The sequence below is a fragment of the Pristiophorus japonicus genome, chromosome 12 (genome assembly GCF_044704955.1).
Source record: "Pristiophorus japonicus isolate sPriJap1 chromosome 12, sPriJap1.hap1, whole genome shotgun sequence".
Lineage (NCBI taxonomy): Eukaryota > Metazoa > Chordata > Chondrichthyes > Pristiophoridae > Pristiophorus > Pristiophorus japonicus.
The window spans coordinates 83,342,071-83,361,902 of record NC_091988.1 but is presented as its reverse complement, the minus strand read 5'-3'; the positions used below and the strand labels follow the sequence as shown (position 1 = coordinate 83,361,902).

At 43.6% G+C, this 19,832-nt stretch overlaps 1 protein-coding gene across 1 annotated transcript in view; it reads right to left on the bottom strand.

Moving 5' to 3' along the window:
* Positions 1–19,832, bottom strand: part of LOC139277363 (metabotropic glutamate receptor 7-like) — a 921,672-nt gene that overhangs the window by 518,142 nt on the left and 383,698 nt on the right. The gene's annotated exons all lie outside the window — the stretch shown is intronic.

The window sequence follows — 19,832 nt, the reverse complement described above, 5'->3', positions numbered from 1 at the left end:
ATATCTTCTGAGGTTTTAGATTCTAAGTTTCATATTCTAGGAGGCCATATGTTTGATGTGATCATTCACCCATAAGAAGAAACTGACTACCAGCAAGGCAATAGCACACAATTCCACTGCTATCAACACAACATTAACTACCACTAACTATTACCGATGATTGTCGTTGATTTACAGACAGTAATCCAGTCCCAATTGGCTTTGCTTTCATGGTTGATAATGCAACCAATTGTATTATTGACTTAATTTGTCAATAGACATCCAGGAACCCTCTATCCATTGGTTATTAAAGCCTCTTGAGGCTGTGCACAGAGCGGGGATATTGAAGGGTGGTTTTTCATCATATTGGTTGGTATTTCTAACCTGGCCAACTCATGTATCTCTAAAGAATGAGGAAGTATATTGCTTTTGAGACATCTATCCAGTACTTTTTAAATTGCCTTATGAAGAAAATCCCAGAAAATTAGTGTTTGTCCATTTCAGGTCTGTCAATTGTGTGTATGGGCATGTGTGTGTGTGTGTGTGTGTATATGGGCATGTATGTGTATGTGCATGTATGTGTATGTGCATGTATGTGTATGGACGTGTGTGTGTATGGACGTGTGTGTGTATGGGCATGTATGTGTATGGGCATGTGTGTATGTTTATAGGCGTGTGTGTGTGTATGGGTGTGTGTGTGAGTGTGTGTGGGCATGTGAGGGTATGTGTGTGTATGTGTGTGTGTGTGAGTATGTATGTATGGGCGCTTGTGTGTCTGTGTGTGTATAAGTGTATGTGTGTGTGTGTGTATGGGTGTGTGTGTGTGTATGGGTGTGTGTGTGTGTATGGATGTGTGTGTATGGGCGTGTGTGTGTGTATGGGCGTGTGTGTGTGTATGGGCGTGTGTGTGTGTATGGGCATGTGTGTGTGCATGGGCGTGTGTGTGCGCATGTGTGTGTGTGTGTGTGTGTGCATGGGCATGTGAGTGCGTGTGTGTGTGCATGGGCGTGCGTGTGCATGTGTGTGCGTGTATGGGTGTGTGTGTAGGTGTGTGTATGTATGTGTGTGTGTGTGTAGGTGTATGTGTGTGTATGGGTGTGTATATGGGTGGGTGTGTGGGTATATGGGTGGGGGTGTGTGTGTGTGTATGAGTGTGTGTATGTGTGTGTGTGTATGGGTGTGAGAGAGTGTGAGAGTGTGAGTGTATGTGTGTGTGTGTATGGGTGTGTGTGTGTGTGTGTATATGGGTCCGTGTGTGTGTGTATATGGGTGTGTGTGTGTGTGTGTATATGGGTGTGTGTGTGTGCAAGAGTTGACGGCCTTCATCTACCCTGAAGATATGGGGAAGTCCTCAACTCTCCTGAGGAATTTCTGTATCTAATTGTAACCTGTTTCTACCATTTGACAGAGGGTAACATGAGGGGAGTCACTTACCCCACAAAATGATACACAAACCTGCTCAGAATCCCAGAAGCAAAATGTTTTTTGTATGCCATTAGTTTTTCCAAACCGGTTCATTTTTGGCTCAGTAGCTGTGTAAACTGATTGAGTAAAGTTTGTGTGTAGTCAGGCAAATATGAAAATAATAAAAATAAAATAAAAGAAGCTTCTACAAGAGCCTTCCTTGTGGCCGAAGCAATAGCAGGAACTGTTGGCAAATGGTAATTCTCAGGTCTACACTTGACTGGCAATGTGTGGTGATGGTCGCTAGCACAGCCTACTGGCTAGAAGAACAATCAGCACCACAGAATGGAGCACGTCATTGATTTATGCACATACTGTGCACGGCAAAGCTGAAGAATGACATTTGTGCATTGCACTTGTACGTCTGCTGTGAACAAACCCACTGGGACAGCCAGTCCTGTGAACAATGCGATGAAGAGAATGGTTTAAAAAAAACAAAGTCTTGAAATTAAACAGGTAATCCAGAAGACAAACATCCTATATTTTTCTATCTGATTTTTCCCACTAATGTTCAGTTGTTCCCCCGATGCTGATAATCAAGGAAGTTGATAGACCGAGACCGATGGCCAAAATCAATCTGTTGTATCATTTGCTGATTTTTCCCTGCTCATCAGCTTGATGTTATGTTGTATCACTGCAACTCAGGAGAACTATACTTCACACATATAAAAACGTTAATGGGTGTCAACAAGAGGCTAAATTCTAAGCAGAGTATCAGCAGGAGAGTATCCCAGAATGCCAGATGAAGCTCGCAGTGTAATGCTACCCAACACCTCCTGTCACCTTAGATTACTGCTTGCTGTAGCTTTTCTACCTTGCATCACATTGTACCAATGGGACATGGAGAGCTGTTACTGAAAATCTGCTACACATGGTTTATTTGAATTCTTCTTTAAAACAGAAATCTGCCATTTTTTTGATAAACAAACATTTTTTTCTGAATGACGTTTTTGTGTGACTTTAGGTTGAGAGATGTTAGTGTTGGGAATGGCACAATCTCCATTTCAGGCCTCCAGTGCCTGATTGCATATCATGTAATAGAACAGCTATATGCAGCTTAAAGCTCTGTCTACTCTTTCCAACAATATGATTCAGCCCCAGCATCAAACAAGCCCCTTAATAGCACCAGTGCAACATATATCCACTTCCAATACCAGCCATCTTGTGACCTCGCTGAGTAGGTTTGCCATCCAGCCATTTTTTTTGTGTGGAAATTATTATTTATTGCTGGCTCAGTGGATACCACTCTAACCTCTGAGTCCAGAAGGTTGTAGGTTCAAGTCCCACTCCAGAGACTTGAGCACAACATCTAGGCTGACACTTCAGAGCAGTACTGATGGAGTGCTGCAGTGTTGGAGGTGCCATCTTTCAGATGAGAAGATAAACCGAGGTCCCATCTGGCTTCTTAGATGGACATAAAAGGTCCCATGGCACAATTTTGAAGAAGAGCAGGGGAGATCTCCCACTGTCTTGGCCAATATTTTTCCCTCAACCAACATCACTAAAGGCAGATTAGGAACACAAGAACATGAGCAGGACATTCAGCTCCTTGAGTCTGTTCCACCATTCAATTAGATCATGGCTAATATGTACCTTAACTCCATCTACCCAACTCGATTTTGTAACCCTTAATACACTATCCTAACAAAAATCTATCAATCACAATATTGAAATATTCAACTCACTTTGCCTCAACAGCTTTTTGAGGGAAGAGAGTTCTAGATTTCCATCACCCTTTCAGCTGATCAGCTAGTCATTGTCTCATTGCTGTTTGTGCACAACTTGCCTGCCACATTTAATACATTGCAACAGTGACTACACAAAAAACATACTTCATTGGCTGTAAAGTGCTTTGGGATGTCCTGAGGTCGTGAAGGGAGTTATAAATGCAAGTGTTTTCTTTATTACAGGATCAACAGTAAATACAGACTTATTAGTAATACATTGAGCTTCTGAAACAAATCATCTTTAAATTGACAGAATAATTGCCTCAGTGTGCTGGAGATAAATATTAAGATTGTGTTGTACATGCGTAGTGCTTTACAAGGTCTCAGTTTATAATTAGTTAGGAAATTACTGGGAGCTGATTGGCAGTGTTGCTGTCTTTCATTCACGCTACGGATTTTAATATAACCCTGGGATACATTATTTTGGGAAAATCATTAAAGTTCATTGCTTTTTGTTCTTTGGTGGCAATTTGGAGTCCCACATTGAAGGGGTTTGTAGACATAAGTTAACCATTTCATCATCTCAAACATCATGTACATCGGAAGGGGTACATGATGGATGCTTCTGCAGTCAAATGTATTTTAGAGTTGCCATGGAAACAGAAAGATGCCATCATTTTTTTTAATGCTAATCCAAAGGAAAGGAGACAGCGTGTACAAGGATGTTGTCAAGGCTGGTGGCTGCACACACATTTCTAACACACCTCAAGTTATTAGCAACACCCCTGTCTACCATCATTCCAAATTCCTCAAAGGATCAAAATGCATTCAGTAAGAATTTAAACACTGAGTCAAGGAGGTGACAGGTCCCAAACAAAATAATTATGGCAAAAGCAAAATACTGCGGATGCTGGAATCTGAAATAAAAACAGAAAATGCTGGAAATCTCAGCGGGTCAGGCAGCATCTGTGGAGAGAGAAAGAGAGTTAACATATCAGGTCAATGATTCTTCGTCAGAACTAGGGAATGTTCGAAATGAACAGATGCTTAAGGAGCACTGAAAGGGAAGGGGAGTAAAGAACCAAAAGGAAGGTCTGTGATAGGGTGGAAGACAGGAGAGATTTGAGAGATAAAAGGGATGATGATCCAACTTGAGATGGTAATGGCAGAAGTTAGAAAAAGATTAGTCTAGATAAGATGTGAATGGCGGAATAATTACCAGCTCTAACACGGCAAGCAAGCCCCAAGTGGGCAGAGGAAAAGCTTTAAGGACACCCTCAAAGCCTCCTTGGAAAAAGTGCAACATCCCCATCGACACCTGGGAATCCCTGGCCCAAGACCGCCCAAAATGGAGGAAAAGCTTCGGGGAAGGCGAGAGCAAGCTGAAGCCAAGCATCAACAGCGGAAGGAGCGTGCGGCAATCCAGGAATCCCAACCTCCCGCTCCTCCAACCACCGTCTGCCCCACCTGTGACAGAGACTGTAAGTCCTGCATTGGACTCTTTAGTCATCTGAGAACTCATTTTTAGTGTGGAAGCAAGTCATCCTCGACTCCGAGGGAGTGCCGAAGAAGAAGAAATACCAGCTGCCATAGGAAACAGAGAGAAAAAAGACATAAAATCAGGGGGATGCAGTTATGGCCCTAGGTTAACAGGATTATGCAGTTTAGTGTCAATACAAGATTATTGCCCATTTAATTAGAAACAACATTTTTAGTGCTCAAGCTGCTTTTGTTGAGGGGAGCAAACATAACTGAATTCTGCCATAGTTCACCAGTTACAACATTGGGAATTTTTATTATTTATTTGGTCTTAGTCTACAAGCACCCGTAGGACCTGAGGCGTTCGTGGTCATTTTCTGACGCTCACCCCCAAATTGCCAGATTTATTGAATTCACGTTTCACAAATCAGGTGGGATTTGAACCCCTGCCGACTGTGCTGATAATCCAGGACCATAAGCACAAGGCTACCATAGCCATTTATTCAACCACAGCTCCAATGAGTCGTTTTGCAGCAACCTTGGATGGAAAGCTCAGCTCAGGATTGGACAAAAAAATACCAGGAACAGCTTCATCGAGTAGTCCTGGAGGCCAATGAAGTAGGAATTAGAGTGACATGGATGTGGATGATAGCTGCACAGACTGGCTTCAGTTTTACCTACATTGCATTATAGGTAGTCATGGTTCATCCAGAATTTAAACCCGAACAGCCCAAAAAATGGAGTCAACAACAATAGTGGTGCAAAAGGTAGAGTTGGGCATCCACAGCATACACATGGCAGCTTACTCCTTTCTTGCAGATGATATCCCGAAGGGTTAATTCATATGAAGTGACTCTCTTACATCTGGAGTGCCCCATGCATCCATCCTTCACCCTCTCCTCTTCCTCATTTACATGATGCCCCTCGGCAGCAACATTCGAAGTCAACCTCTCCAATACATCTCTCAACCACTCCACTGCCTCTGTGTTGTCAGACTGCTTGTCCACTATGGAGCCACAATTTCCTCCAGTTAAACACTGGAAAGACCAAAGCCATCATACTGCACAGAGTATTCAGCAAGAGTTTAAAACCCAACCAGCAGGAACTATGATGCAAAATTGTGGTAATAAAACCTGCATGTATGCGCACAGTCTTTAACCAACGGAGACAAAATCGTACAGTGGCTCAAATATATGTTTTCTTTTAAAAAAAAATATTCTAGAAGGTTCACTCCTTTATTTTCCATACAATTTTAAGTGAAAGTTAAGAACAGCTAAAGGTTAACAATGTACTTGAAGATGCACATCGAAAGGAGTGTACGCATTCTACAAGAGAGGAAGAGAGAGAGAAAAGATGCAATACACAAAGCGAAGCGAGAGAGAGAAGAGGAGGAGGAGGGAGAGATGAGAGAGATGGTGTCAGAAGAAAGGAGAGAAGGGAAAGGTGAAAGAGAGAGAGGGCAAAAAAAGAATGAAGGGAGAAGAGGGTGATAAAGCAGAGCGAGAAGGAGAGAGCATGTACAGGGAGGTGAAATATAAAGAGGCAGAAGGAAAGAAAGAGACTGCAAAGCAGTCGTCATAGAAAAAAGTAATATTTTACAGACTTCTGATGTCATGAAATAGATTGCAAACCCTTTTAAACAAATGGAAATATATTTATTTTAATGAGGGAAAGGTATCAAGGCAGGTGCTACTTGATTTATTTGTTGCAAATTTCCTCCTCTCCTGAAGCTGCTGACTCTACTTGTTGCTTGGTTTCACAGGCACTGGCAGTCCTCCAGCACTTCACCCAAGTGGCCACTCTTCATGTTTGAACCTGGACAGTGAATGTTGGCAGAAGCGTGTGAACATGTGGGAAATCACAGCTGAAACCACTGCTACCTTCAAATATGCACTTTCAAACAGGAGTCACCGAACAGAACATTAGGAACAGAAATCCTGGTCAACTTGAGGCTTGTAAGAAAGGTACGGCAATAATCATGGGTGATTTTAATTTTCATGTTGATTGGACAAATCAAATTGGCAAAGGTAGCCTTGAGGAAGAGTTCATAGTGTTTTCGGGATAGTTTCTTAGAACAATATGTTGTGGAACCAACCAGGGAACAGACCATTTTAGATCTGGTAATGTGTAATGAGACTTGATTAATTAATGATCTCATAGCAAAGGATCCTCTTGGGAAAAGTGATCATAGCATGGTAGAATTTCAAATTCAGTTTGATGGTGAGAAAGTTGGGTCTCAAACTAGTATCCTGAACTTAAATAAAGGTAATTGCAAAGGTTGAAGGCAGAGTTGGCTAAAGTGGACTGGGAAAATAGATTAAAGGTAAGACGGTAGATAAGCAGTTGTAGATATTTAAGGAGATAATTCATAACTCTCAGCAAAATATATTCCAGTGAGGAAGAAAGACTAAGAGAAGGATGAACCATCCGTGGCTAACTAAGGAAGTAAAACATGGTATCAAATTGAAAACAAAGGCAGACAATGTTGCGAAGATTAGAGGAAGGCCAAAGGGTAGGGAAATTTTTAGAAACCAACAAAAAAACACTAAAGAAATAAAAAGAGAGAAGATAGATTATGAGAGTAAACTAGCAAGAAATATAAAAACTGACCGTAAGAAGGAAGAGAGCTAAAGCAAACATTGGTCCCTTAGAGGATGAGACTATGGAATTAATAATGGGAAGCAGGAAAATGGCAGAGACTTTGAACAAATATTTTGTACCAGCTTTTAAATGGAAAGAAATGCGCATGCGCATTCCTTTGAATGGGCTGTGCAGCCCAAAAATTACAGGGAACATTGGTCTCTTAGGTTTGTCTGTTCAGAGGTTCGAAGCTGAGTCCATATAGGTAACAGTTATGATTTTATTTAAGCATAAGAGAGTTTTAATACATTGCAGTATTCGAGCAGCAGAATTGAGAATTGTATTACGCATTATAATTGTCCTTTGGGTAGTAGGTCTGGCCCGTGGCTCTCATTCCTTCTACTCGCATATGCATCAGGACCTGTTCAGATTGGTGTCCTTCCTGATCCTTCTGCACTGAGAATGACCCAAACCCATGAGGATATACCCCAAAAACCAGAACTACAGAGAGATTCATCCAATCATGTATCTTCCATAGCCCCCTGTACTACCCAATCATAGGCCTGGCTAGTTCTGTCTCCAGGCTACTCTTTTCTGCTTTCCAGACTCAAGACAAGCTTTTTCTGTTCTTGGTTTCTGTTTTCATCCATGATGATGATGCAACCCAGCACCATGATGAGAAAGGGTTCTAACTGGAAGCTTGTTTTTAACATGCTTTCCCCTAATTCTAACAGAGATAAGTCTAAACCTATATTAACTTAATAAAAACTATAAACTGTCAATCTTAATGTTAAACTACAGTATAGTCAATCTTAATACTGAAAATTGGTTAATAACTGAAGTAACTATTTGTACTAATCTCCCTTCTGCGCATGTGAAGAGCCTCTGATCCACCTGCAAGCCACTGAGCCCCGAGCGGGGCAGGGGAAGAGGAAGAGAGAGACACTGGGAGAAACAACCTTGCTGGGGCAGAAGGGGCTAAGAGAGAGCCTGGGGGGGGTGGGGGGAAGAGAGAGAGAGAGAACATAGGGGCTGGGGGGGAGACACGGGGGCAGGGGGGGAGGGATCGGAGGGAAGAGTGGGAACTCAGGGAAGACAGATCACGTTCTTCCAACCCCCTGGTGCGTGCAGGCTCAGTGCTTGTGTTACAAGGGACATCGTTGGGGCAGTTGAAATCCAGAAGACACGACACTGCCATTATTCACTTCATACCCAATAAACCTGTTAACAATCCGCACACAATGCCCCATCTATTGGGGGGGTGGGGGGAGCACGGGGTAAGGTCATGCACTTGCGCTGGGGTAAAGGACTTAGGCTGTGGGAGGCAGCACATGTGCTGGGGTAAGGGTCTTCAGCTGGGGGCAGGATGCACTTGCACTGGGGTAAGGGTCTTTAGCTGGCGGAGGCAGCACTTGCGCTGGGGTAAGCGACTTTGGCGGGAAATTGGAAGCTTTTGGGCAGATGTATCCTCTGTGGCTTCTGAAGTCAAAATGGATCGAATTGCAAATGAGAACTTGGGCTGGGCGGTCCTGTTACACATTCCAGAGGAACTTCAGGGTGCGGCTTATCCTCCAAGGGGACCAACTAGCAATAGGTCATGTAATAATGGAGAGCCAATCAGAGAAAAGGCATCCTTAAAAAAAGAAAAAAAGATTCATGGTTAGTTATGTTCCCCTGGCTCGCATAAATTTCACGTTCCCACAGACACAAGGAGATAAGAGATAACAAGGCCACTTGTGACACAACTTAGGACCTTGAAGAAAGGACCAGCAGAAAGTCCAAGGTAGTGTGTTTCTTCAGAACTAAGCTTTTAGAGAACAACTTCAGGTTATTTATCTCTTACAATGCCTGATCCTGCGAAATCCCCTATTCTTACAGAACGCACCAGTTATATGTTCAAGTGTTGTATGGGCTCTTGAACAGAGGATTATGAAATCAACTGCATTAAAAATCCTCAGGTTCCCAACAGGTCTTATAATACAAATTGATGTACAGCAGCACTTAACCTGCCTTGGAACTTCTGCACAACTTGTCCCAGCACCATAACTCAAGTGAGATTTTGCACAGAAACATATCTCATCATCATAGGCAGTCCCTCGGAATCGAGGAAGACTTGCTTCCATTCCTGAAGTGAGTTCTTTGGTGGCTGAACAGTCCAATACGAGAGCCACAGACTCTGTCACTAGTGGGACAGATAGTCGTTGAGGGGAGGGGTGGGTGGGACTGGTTTGCCGCACGCTCTTTCCGCTGTCTGCACTTGATTTCTGCATACTCTCGGCATTGAGACTCGAGGTGTTCAGCGCCCTCTCGGATGCACTTCCTCCACTTAAGACAGTCTTGGGCCAGGGACTCCCAGGTGTCAGTGGGGATGTCGCACTTTATCAAGGAGGCTTTGAGGATGTCCTTGTAGCGTTTCCGCTGCCCACCTTTGGCTCGTTTACCATGAAGGACATATCTAGGTCGACCTCAATTAGCTGTCTTAAATAACGTGCAACTCAGAGATGTATCTCTGTCTGGTACATGTGTGCGGGTTCTTTTAATCAGGCATAAACACATTGGGCTAGATCTTACAAATCCATATGCCTGAAGCAGAGGTTTGTATATCGAGAGCCAAACATTGGGAAACATATACAGAAGTCATCAGGGTTCACAAATTTATGATTAAGATGTCTGTGGGAGCCACTGATATCTACACTAATTCCTGATATGCGTTCCGGCACTGGGCATGTAATTTGGTAAGGTCTGTGCTGTGAGGTAATGAGCCAGTGAGTTTTAATTAACACATGCACATTTGACTTCCCAGCTCCATGTCTGTCTGTGCACAAGGTTGCAGCCCCTGTTTTATTATTTGAAGGGGCTGCTCCTGAAATTCTGGCTGCACTTCAGTCCCACTCTCCTGATCTTTGGGCACCCTGTGCGGAGGGGAGCGGGTAGGTCCGAAGGCCTCCTCGTAGGACTGCTCCTGGGCACGGCCAAGGGTGCCATCAGCCGGTCCAGGCAGCGGGCGGTCGAGGGGGTCGTTCAACCTGACTGCCTGCCTCTCTTCCGCTCTTACATCCGGTCCAGGGTGTCCTTGGAGATGGAGCACGCGGTGTCCACCGGTACGCTCGCGGCCTTCCGCGAGAGGTGGGCACCGGAGGGACTGGAGTGCATCATCACGCCCGGCAACCAAATTTTAATTTGATTTTACGTTTTTAAGTTTAATTTGTTTTAATTGCCGGTGCTTTTAGTGTCCCCCTTCCCTTTTATAGGGGGCACTGGGGAAAATTGTGATCTTAGCGCCCCAAAAAAAAAACCAAAAAAAAAATGAAAAACACAAAAAAAAAAGGAAAAAAGGGCCTTGTAAATGTCTGGTGTGTCACCCAGGTCGGGTGGCACGGTTTAATGTTTTATGTTTTTGCAGGTGAACTCCAAAAAGAGTTCCATGTCTGTCTGCTGTTAACTATTTGCTGTCTGGAAGAGGGAACCACTGTAATACTCAGAGGCCTAATGCATTCACACAGCCCACTATCCTGATCAGTCCTAAAGTACAAACCCGTGCAGGCCGTAATTTCCCAGTTTCAATCCTTTATCTGTGCTGATCTGGTGAGGCATTGGCGACAGCTGCCTATAGATTCACAGTACCCAGAACCACAAATATAGCTACATTACCTTGCTATTGGCCCCAATTATACTGCAGTACCCAGTTAATGACCCCAATTAAACCTCAGTACCCAGTTAATGACCCCAATTAAACCTCAGTACCCAGTTAATGACCCTATTTATACCTCAGTATCCAGTTAATGACCCCAATTAAACCTCAGTATCCAGTTAATGACCCCAATTAAACCTCAGTACCCAGTTAATGACCCCATTTATACCTCAGTACCGAGTTAATGACCCCAATTAAACCTCAGTACCCAGTTAATGACCCCAATTAAATCTCAGTGCACAGTTAATGACCCCAATTAAACCTCAGTATCCAATTAATGACCCTAATTAAACCTCAGTATCCAGTTAATGACCCCAATTAAATCTCAGTACCCAGTTAATGACCCCCAATTAAACCTCAGTACCCAGTTAATGACCCCAATTAAACCTCATGATCCAGTTAATAACCCCAATTAAACCTCAGTACCCAGTTAATGACCCCATTTATACCTCAGTATCCAGTTAATGACCCCAATTAAACCTCAGTACCTAGTTAATGACCCCATTTATACCTCAGTATCCAGTTAATGACCCCAATTAAACCTCAGTACCCAGTTAATGACCCCAATTAAACCTCAGTACCTAGCCACTGATCCAATTAACTTGACGGTTACCAGCCACTGATCAAATTATATCTCACATATTCTGTCACTGATACCATTTATAACTCTCACTATCCAGCTAACTAACTGCAATTATTCTTAAAAGTATCGAGGCATTGTCACTATATCCAGTACACTGACTGCAATTAAACCTTACATTACCTAGCAACTGATGCTAATTATATCTTACAATAACCAGTCATCCATTCAATAATACCTCACAATATCCAGCTGGAGTGGAACTAAACTACAGTACCAGTGGGAACCTGTTCGACCTTCGCCATCTCCAGGCCAGGTCCAAGACCACCCCAACCTCTGTCGTCGAGCTACAGTACGCGGACGATGCCTGCGTCTGCACACATACAGAGGCTGAACTCCAAGATCTAGTCGACGTATTTACTGAGGCATACGAAAGCATGGGCCTTACACTAAACATCCATCAGACAAAGGTTCTCCACCAGCCTGTCCTCACCGCACAGCACTGCCCCCAGTCATCAAGATCCATGGCGTGGCCCTGGACACCGTGAACCACTTCCCATATCTCGGGAGCCTCCTATCAACAAGAGCAGGCATCGATGACGAGATCCAACACCGCCTCCAGTGCGCCAGTGCAGCCTTCGGCCGCCTGAGGAAAAAAGTGTTTGAAGACCAGACCCTCCAAACTGCCAACAAGCTCATGGTCTACAGGGCTGTAGTAATACCTGCCCTCCTGTATGGCTCAGAGACAGTAGACACCTCAAGTTACTGGAGAACTATTAACAAAGATGTCTACACAAGATCCTACAACTCCCCTGGGAGGACAGGCACACGAACATCAGCGTCCTCACTTAGGCTAACATCCCCAAGATTGACCACACTCGATCAGCTCCGCTGGGCAGGCCACATAGTTCACATGCCAGACACGAGACTCCCAAAGCAAGTGCTCTACTCGGAGCTCCTTCATGGCAAACGAGTCAAAGGTGGGCAGCGGAAGTGCTACAAGGACACCCTCAAAGCCTCCCTGATAAAGTGCAAAATCCCCACTGACACCTGGGAGTCCCTGGTCCAAGACCGCCCTAAGTGGAAGAAGTGCATCCGAGAGGGCGCTGAGCATCTCGAGTCTCAACGCTGAGAGCATGCAGAAATCAAGTGCAGGCAGCGGAAAGAGTTTGCGACGAACCAGTCCCACCCACCCCTTCCCTCAACGACTATCTGTCCCACCTGTGACAGGGTCTGTGGCTCTCATATTTGACTGTTCAGCCACAAAAGAACTCACTTCAGGAGTGGAAGCAAGTCTTCCTCGATTCCGCCTATGATGATGATGATGATGATATGATGATGACAATATCCAGCCACGAACCCACTAACACCTCACAATATCCAGAGATTGACCCAATAACACCTCACAGTGTCCAGCTGGTGAACCAATAATATCACAATCTCCAATCAATGAACAAATACTACCTCAGTATCCAGCCAATGACCAAATAATGACCCAGATTTTCTGTGGCCCGTGATCACTTATGTGGTGCATACGCAGCGATAAGTGCCTCACAAGTTCCGGGTTTACGCATGCGCGAAAACCCGAAACTTGCTATTTCCCTCATCCCTGGGAAATGAACATCCACTGGCTATTTGCCCAGCGCATGCCCAAGAAACTCTTATGCCTGGTAAAAGCAGGCGTAAGGCCTTCTTCTACCAGCGTAAGGGTGAAAATAAATATTTAAATACATTTTTTTAAATCATTTTAACATTCAAAAACCTGTAAATTAAATTTGTGTTATTTTTGGCCCTTAAAAATGATAACACTTATTTTTCAAAAATTATATTTCTGTTTTAAATGTTTAATGAAATTGTATTTTAATTAATTTTAAACATTAATTTCAAGATTGTGTACGTATATTTTTTGGTTATTCCTATTAAGCCTATGGAGATTCCATATGTAAATGCAAACTCCATAAGCATAATTAGAATCCCCTTTCTGATTGGTTGGGCTGGCCCATGTGATCCCAGGGTCGCTTGTGAACCGCTTGCATCTCTGGAATATGTAGGCCTCTACATGGGCGACTCTCCATGGATCCTGGACCATCAGGTAGGTGTGTAGATATATTGCAGTTCGGAGGCATCCGCCTGCGGGAAGCCTCGGACTGCTAATTCAGGTCCATCACTTCATAGTGGCCAGCCAATGGCCCATTACTACTTCTCAGTATCCAGCGACTGACCCAATAATACCGCACAATATCCAGCCAATAGCCTAATTTATATGTTACACCATCCAGCTCACAGTTGCAGATGGCCCCTCGAACGGCCCCATTTGCATGACTATTTGCAACACTGTAGTTCACCATGGAAAATGTGGCAATTCAAGACGTATCTGTAAGGACATAAGAACACAAGAAATAGGAGAAGGATTAGGCCATACGGCCCCTCGAGCCTGCTCCGCCATTTAATATGATCATGGCTGATCTGATCATGGACTCAGCTCCACTTCCCCGCCCGCTCCCCATAAATCCTTATCCCCTTATCATTTAAGAAACTGTCTATTTCTGTCTTAAATTTATTCAATGTCCCAGCTTCCACAGCTCTCTGAGGCAGCGAATTCCACAGATCAACAACCTCCACAGATTAACAAATTTCTCCTCATCTCTGTTTTAAATGGGCAGCCCCTTATTCTAAGATCATGCCCTCTAGTTCTAGTCTCCCCCATCAGTGGAAACATCCTCTCTGCATCCACCTTGTCAAGCCCCCTCATAATCTTATACGTTTCAATAAGATCACCTCTTATTCTTCTGAATTCCAATGAGTAGAGGCCCAACCTACTCAACCTTTCCTCATAAGTCAACCCCCTCATCCCTGGAATCAACCTCATGAACCTTCTCTTAATTACCTCCAAAGCAAGTATATCCTTTCATAAATATGGAAACCAAAACTGCACGCAGTATTCCAGGTGTGGCCTCACCAATACCTTATATAGCTGTAGCAAGACTTCCCTGCTTTTATACTCAATCCCCTTTGCAATAAAGGCCAAGATACCATTGGCCTTCCTGATCACTTGCTGTACCTGCATACTATCCTTTTGTGTTTCATGCACAAGTACCCCAGGTCCTGCTGTACTGCAGCACTTTGCAATCTTTCTCCATTTAAATAATAACTTACTCTTTGATTCTTTCTGCCAAAGTGCACGACCTCACACTTTCCAACATTATACTCCATTTGCCAAATTTTTGCGCACTCACTTAGCCTGTCTATGTCCTTTTGCAGATTTTTTTGTGTCCTCCTCACACACTGCTTTTCCTCCCATCTTTGTATCATCAGCAAACTTGGCTACGTTACACTCAGTCCCTTCTTCCAATTTGTTTATATGATTGTAAATAGTTGCAGTCCCAGCACTGATCCCTGCCTTGCGTACCTTCCCTGGAGCCTCCATAATGGTGCCCCTTTGCAGGGCAAAACTGTGCAGGATGAAGCACAACAAGAACTAATTCTGAAACCTCAACCAACATGACGGTGGCCGCAGAACTGCACCCGGAGTTGATGCCAGATTTATAGAAATTGCTTGTACAATTCTGTCCTGCAAAACTGGAAATTAGTTTGAAGGGCAGCTTCTGCTTTGTCCTGACCTGACCAAACTGCCCAATTTCAGATGCAACCCGTTCTTGTTTTGACTCCGGTCCATTCTGAAGTATTGATTCCATCCACCCCCAAATCCCCCCCCCTTCCCCAACCACCCCCACCCTCCCCCCGCCTCCCTCCCACCAGCTCCCTCCCCAACCCATCTGACTCTTTGTAATTTGCTCCAACTACTGTCCAATGGAAACCTATAATGACATTGAACATTATTGTGCAATAAGATGAAGTTGCACTTTCAAACAAGACCCGAGACGACTGTGCTGCTTTTCATACAAAACTGGAGGCTGACAGCTGTTCTTAATGAAGTTAAGGAAAGGTGATGCAAATTTCAGACAAGGTTTATCCTTCAGTCCTATGAATCTAGATCTACTCAATCCCATGCAATTTTTGATCTTTTTCATTGTATCCCTTATTTAACTACCGTGGTATATCATTTGGAATGCATTTGTGTACGGTGTTCATGTTAGGTGTTCATTCATTTCAAATGCTACAAAGTTAAGCATGCACTTCAGCATTTCACAGTAGTGTTAAAATGTATTGATAAAAAAAGTCTGCAAAATGGTTTGGAAAGCGAGGAAAAGTCATCTCAATGTTTTTGGAGAGAACTGTTGTCTATTCAAAAGAATGTAAATACCCTCATTTGTCTTCACTCAGAGAGTGGTTAACCTGTGGAATTCTCTACTGCAGAAAGTTGTTGATGCCAGTTTGTTAGATATATTCAAGAGGGAGTTAGATATGGCCCTTATGGCTAAAGGGATCAAGGGATATGGAGAGAAAGCAGGAAAGGGATACTGAGGTGAATGATCAGCCATAAGAACATAACATAAGAACATAAGAACATAAGAATTAGGAACAGGAGGAGGCCATCTAGCTCCTCGAGCCTGCTCCGCCATTCAACAAGATCATGGCTGATCTGGCCGTGGACTCAGCTCCACTTACCTGCCCGCTCCCCGTAACCCTTAATTCCCTTACTGGTTAAAAATCTATCTATCTGTGACTTGAATACATTCAATGAGCTAGCCTCAACTGCTTCCTTGGGCAGAGAATTCCACAGATTCACAACCCTCTGGGAGAAGAAATTCCTTCTCAACTCGGTTTTAAATTGGCTCCCCCGTATTTTGAGACTGTGCCTCCTAGTTCTAGTCTCCCCTGCCAGTGGAAACAACCTCTCTGCCTCTATCTTGTCTATCTCTTTCATTATTTTAAATGTTTCTATAAGATCACCCCTCATCCTTCTGAACTCCAATGAGTAAAGACCCAGTCTACTCAATCTATCATCATAAGGTAACCCCCTCATCTCTTGAATCAGCCTAGTGAATCGTCTCTGTACCCCCTCCAAAGCCAGTATATCCTTCCTTAAGTAAGGTGACCAAAACTGCACGCAGTACTCCAGGTGCGGCCTCACCAATACCCTATATAGTTGCAGCAGGACCTCCCTGCTTTTGTACTCCATCCCTCTCGCAATGAAAGCCAACATTCTATTCGCCTTCCTTGATCTTATTGAATGGTGGTGTAGGCTCGAAGGGCCGAATGGCCTACTCCTGCACTTATTTTCTATGTTTTCTATGTTTAAACTGGGATCCCATTACCTGGTTCAGTAGTTTAGGTCTCTACTAACAATCCCATTCAGAGAAGAGGAGGAAGTTCTCATAGTAAATCGGGCAACATTCCTCATTCAACCAATATCACCAAAATCATATTGCTTTTTGTGGGACACTAAGAGCATAAAATAGCTGTCGGATTTGCCTACATTATAACCGTCACTGCACTTTAAGGAGTCATTCTTTGTGTTCAATATTTTGAGATGAGGCACCATAGAATCATAGAATAGTACAGCGCAGAACAAGGCAATTTGACCCATCGAGTTTGCACCAGCTTTTTCAGTTAGTTCCACTCCCACTCTCTTTCCTCATATCCCTCCAATGTCTTTCTCCTCCTAGTATTTTTCCAATTCCCTTTTGAAAGCTGCTATTGAATCTGTATCCATCACCCTATCAGGCAGTGCATTCTAAATCCTAACCACTCGTGGCGTAAAAAAGTTTTGCCACTTGCCGCCTCTGCTTCTTTTGCCAAACACCTTAAATCTGTGCCCTCCATCAACACCCGAGTCATTGGAAACAGTTTATCTTTATTTACTCTATCTAAAGCCTTCATGGAAATACAATTGTTGCTGTTCAATGTTTTGACATTTCTGCATTTAGGCATTCTTTGCTGCTTATTAAGCAAGGCTCATTGGTTTTATATATATGGTCGCCAATTAAGGTGAAAATTCCATTTTATGACATTGATGATGACAGCTAGCATGCCTGCAAATGGGCAAGGGATAAGGAACTCACGAGGCAACGAGCAATTTCATGAGCTTACTGATGCTTGGAGAGGCAGCAGACTCTTCAGGTAAGCTGGTTATTAGCAGATTAACAAATGAGCAAAGCTCAAGAACCAAAGAGGTAATGTGATGTTGTAACCTTAACAATAATCATGCTCATCATAGAATCATAGAAATTTACAGCACGGAAGGAGGCTATTTCGGCCTATAGTGTCCGTGCCGGCCAATCAAGAGCTATCCAGCCGAATCCCACTTTCCAGCTTTTGGTCGGTAGCCCTGTAGGTTACAGCACTTTAAGCACACATCCAAGTATCTTTTAAATGTGGTGAGGGTTTCTGCCTCTACCACTCTTTCAGGCAGTGAGATCCAGACCCCCACCATCCTCTGGGTAAAGAAATTTCCCCTCATATCTCCTCTAAACCTCCCCCCAATTACGTTAAATCTATGCCCCCTAGTTGTTAACCCCTCTGTCAAGGGAAACCGGTTCTTCCTATCCACTCTATTCAGGCCGCTCATAATTTTATACACCTCAATCAGGTCTCCTCTTAGCCTCCTCTGATCCAAAGAAAACTGACCCAGCATCTCCAACCATTTCTCATAGCCCAAATTCTCCAGTCCAGGCAACATCCTCGTAAATCTCCTCTGCACTCTTTCCAATGAATCATACCTTTCCTGTAATGTGGTGACTAGAACTGCACACAGTACTCCAGCTGCAGCCTAGCCAGTGTTTTATACAGTTCAAGCATAACCTCCTTGTTCTTGTATTCCATGCCTCGACTAATAAAGGCAAATATTCCATCTGCCTTCTTAACCACCTTATCTACCTGGCCTGCTACCTTCATGGATCTGTGGACCTGCACTCCAAGATCGCTTTGTTCCTCTACACTTTTCAGTGTCGTACCATTTAATGTGTATTCCTTTGCCTTGTTAGATCTCCCTAAATGCATTACCTCGCACTTATCCATATTGAAATCCATTTGCCACTGTTCTGTCCACCTGACCAGTACATTGATATCTTACTGCAATCCACAGTTTTCTTCTTCATTATCAACCATACAGCCTATTTTAGTGTCATCTGCAAATTTCTTAATCATACTCCCAACATTTAAGTCCATGTCATTGATATATGCCACAAAAAGCAAGGGACCCAGCACTGAACCCTGCGGAACCCCACTGGAAACAGCCTTCCATTCACAAAAACACCCATCAATCATTACCCTTTGCTTCCTGCCTCTGAGCCAATTTTGGATCCAACTTGCCACTTTGCCCTGGATCCCATAGGCTATTACTTTTATGACCAGTCTGCCATGTGAGAGCTTATCAAAAGCTTTGCTAAAATCCATATACAGTACATCACACGCACTGCCCTCATCAACCCCAAATATGTCATCACCACAAATATGCTTTTCTTTTGGTTTAATTAGAAAAAAAATCTGTGGTGAAGATCCCTTCATCCCAAATTTGCATTAAAATGTCAATGCAGCAGATTTTGCTTTTTGCGCAGTCTTCCACAGTATGGAGACTAATGCAGCTGGTGGAGCTTTCAAAGTAGGAATGCTCCTCAGCCCACCCAAGACTATACCCCAGAAAGGAATCAATGCCTAATGGACAAGAGCAGTGGAGTAGAAAGGAAAGAAAATTGGAATCCTCCAAACTTTGGTGCCAACACCCCATTAAATCAATGAAGAAGTCAATAGATGTAGGAACATCCACACGTCACATTCAAGAACCTCAGTTATGACATTTTGGGGCTAGAACGATGGGCCCATTTTATGGGTGTAAAACAGGCGCAATAAGGCCAAATTTTGGTAGGGCCTTGTTACAGATGTCCACAAAACAGGCATTGGGTCCCCTGGATTTGTAAATGTGGAACCCAATGCTTATTGTAAGTCCTCTCACATAAATTTGATCGCACTGAGCAGGGAAGGCATCCCTATTGAGCTGCAACTGCCAACGAGCGGCAGCAGTTAAAAACGTTTTTTTAAGCCTTTCTGGAGCACCAGGAAGAGCAGGAGTACTTCCCCCGACTCCCAAACCCAGCCCCCTTCTCCTGTTCCAAAGCCCCACTCGACAATTGTGCTCAACAGGCACCGGCAACTCCTGCATAAAATGTTCGAGAGGCCTGAGACTCGACGTTGGGCCTCTTGGTCAGGGCGCACGCTGCCTGCGCAGAAGTTCGAGTCTATGCCCAGAAATTTGTTCCCCTCGAACTACAAAAGAACAGCTGAGAAAAACAGACAAAAGTAAAATACCTCATCACAGTATAACAATGTGATAACATTTCTCTGCATTTAGGTGATAAACAATAATCTCTGAACAAACATGTGTTAAGTTATTTATAATGGGATCAAAACACTTGCAAGCAACAGGCTGTATTCATGCTGAGAGTGACAGCAATTCTACTGTTTTGGAGAGAAAGCAAATGATTATTGTTAG